Source organism: Marmota flaviventris, chromosome 6 (genome assembly GCF_047511675.1).
Source record: "Marmota flaviventris isolate mMarFla1 chromosome 6, mMarFla1.hap1, whole genome shotgun sequence".
Taxonomy (NCBI): Eukaryota; Metazoa; Chordata; class Mammalia; order Rodentia; family Sciuridae; genus Marmota; species Marmota flaviventris.
Window position 1 is genome coordinate 8697370 of NC_092503.1, and position 2937 is coordinate 8700306.

General features: G+C 45.3%; 1 pseudogene; it reads right to left on the reverse strand.

Moving 5' to 3' along the window:
* Positions 1-927: 927 nt before the first annotated feature.
* On the reverse strand, positions 928-2194 carry LOC114095943 (neuroguidin-like; annotated as a pseudogene).
* Between the last annotated feature and the right edge of the window lie 743 nt (positions 2195-2937).

Here is a 2937-nt window from a genome sequence, read left to right on the forward strand (position 1 = left end):
ACTGTGTTCGCAAAGAGTCTCTTTGTAGCAGAGGGACTTTTTTGTTTTTAAATTTATTTATTTTAATGGGGTATATATGACAGCAGAATGCATTTTTGATTCATCGTACACAATTGCAGCACAACTTTTTTTTAATATTTATTTTTTAGGTTTAAGTGGTCACAATATCTTGATTTTACATTTATGTGGTGCTGAGGATCGAACCCAGTGCCTCATGCATGCTAGGCGAGCCCTCTACCACTGAGCCACATCCCCAGCTCAAGAGGGACTTTCAAGTTGTACAAAGCAGGTAAGGACTTGCTCTGCCAAGGGGTGATGGCCCGTCATCCTTGACGAAAATGTTGGCCACAGAGCAGGTGCTCACTAGGTACTGTTGACGGACTGAATAGCAACCGTCCCAAACTAAATGGACACAGCCAGCTAGCCAGGAATAAGAGGGACAGAGAACGATGTGAACACGGACGAAAAGGAGTCCGTAGGCCTAAGGAAGTCAAGTGGCCAATTGCTTCCCAAACACCCAACTTTTAATACGATGGTGCATTTCGGTGAATTCAAATGCACTCCAGGAATCCAAGTGCACATGGAACCGTATAAGGCATGTACAGAACCATAAGCTTTCTCTCCCACTAAATGACACTCAAGCCCTAAGCTTGTATTTGGGAAATAAAAATGGGCACCATCCCCGGACAGAGACAGAACCTTTTCACAGATACCCTCAATCACAAATGTGGCTGTGAAGACTCTGAAGAAGTTACTGGCTCCTTTTTTTTTTCTTTTTCAGACGCAGAGATCAATTTTCAGAGATCGGTTTTCTTAAAGATGTTTCCACATGTCCAAAGCAAAGAATTCCAAGGAAAAGACCTACTTACCGTGAAAATAGAAGTATCCCAGGATGACAAAAAATGCATAAAACACGTACACCCATGATCACCGCCGCCTCCGAGAATCGTTTTCCTTCCGACCTTGCTTAGGGATCTTCGTCTGCTTAACAGGATTCTGATCCTCATCAAGAGAGCGGTTCCTCCTGTCGATGCACTGATGTCACTGAAGGGAGTGAGGGAATGAAGCTGTGGGCTCAGGACATTTGCTCTTTGTCACCGTCCTTCCTCTGGCTTCCTGACACTTAAACGTGCTTTCCTTAGTTAATCCTATGTTGTCCTCTTGATTCTGGCAAGTGACGTGAGGATGGCCAGCCTCTCAGATTTCTTCTGGAGCATCTGAGTACTGCTCGCTAAGTTCACGAATGACAGAACCACCTCTTGGCTCCTTCCAGATGCTTTTTCTCCTGCTCAGCTTCTGTGCCATCATAATGTACTGGCACCAGGTAGGTGGGACTTGTGTCTTGGATTTTCAGTACCTAAGATTGTCTGGGGCACAATGAGTATTTAATTCAATGTTTACCAAGATTAAAATATAATTTTTAAAGTGCTTTACTTTTGCTCCAATGTTCAATTAAAAAATTAAGGAGCCAGTTGTGGTGATTTGCCCAGTGCACGCCTGTCACCCCACTTACTCAGGAGGCTGAGCTGAGGCTGAACCTCTATCAGAGACCAGAAATCTACAAAAGGAGTGTTGATGGCCTCGGACTGGCCATCCTCTGTTTCATCTTCCTCTTCATCCTCAGAGCTCAACTTGCTTATCGTATTGCTGGGATGAGGCTTCAAACAGAGTGGGTCCTTCTCACTGAGGCTGTCTGTCACTGCAATCTCAACCAGTTTATCAATTTGATACTTCAGTTTTTGGTCCAAGGGACGAAGCTTTTCCAACACTGTGCGAATCTCTACAGTCTCAAAACTGCAGCATGCCCCTGAAGAGATCCTCCTGCGGCTTTGTCCAGGATGAGGTGACTCAGATCCATAAGGTACAGTGCAGCAGCTGATCTTAACTTTCAGGAAGCTGAGACCCTTCTCTTCAGAAAGGGGCTCCCGATGGAACTTTTTTTTTGTTTTAATGTTTATTTTTTAGTTTTAGGTGAGCACGTATCTTTATTTTGTTTCTATGTGGTGCTGAAAAGCGAACCCAGTGCCTCACACATGCTGGGCAAGCACGCTGAACTTGGGCCACATCCCTAGCCCCCCGATGGAACTTTTGGGGTCAGTGCCTTCAGTGTTACAGCCACCATCTGTTCCTGGAGATGTTCCAAGGGTGTCACGGCACGTGGTGCGTCTGACTCCAGCACCCCCAACGCCACCATCTTTGCGAGCCCAGTGGCTCTTTTTTAATTTAGTAAAGCCTACTGAAAATACCCTGTCCTACCAGGAGTGATGGCACACACCTGTAATTCCAGGAGAGCCTGAGGCAGGAGGACCACAAGTCTGAGGCTAGGTTCAGCAAATTAGTCCCTAAGCAACTTAGTGAGACCCTATCTCAAAATTAAAAAAAAATAAAAATAAAAAGGACTGGGGATGTAGCTCAGTGGTTAAATGCCCCTGGGTTCAATCCCTGGTACAAAAATAAAAAAAAAATCCTGTCCTAATGACAGGTTTGACTTCTCCCAGACGTAATCACCTCACTTGAATCTGCACGCACCTCTCCCACTAGACTACGAACACCCAGAGGTGGGAACTGATTCTTAGTCAGTGTTGAATTTTCAGTACCTAAAGTTGTTTAGGGCACAATGGGGTATTTAATTCAATGTTTACCAAGATTAAAATATAATTAAAGTGCTCTACTTTTGCTCCAGTGTTCAATTAAAAAATTAAGGAGCCAGGTGTGATGGTGTGCCCAGTGCATGTCTGTCACCCCAGTTACTCAGGAACCTCCATCAGAGACCAGCTCAGGCAACAGGGCAAAACCCTGTCTAAGAAAGAGAAAGGAAGGAAGGAAGGAAGGAAGGAAGGAAGGAAGGAAGGAGGGAGGGAGGGAGGGAGGGAGGGAGGGAGGGAGGGAGGGAGGGAAGGAAGGAAGGAAGGAAGGATCATGTTGATGAGACTTTGA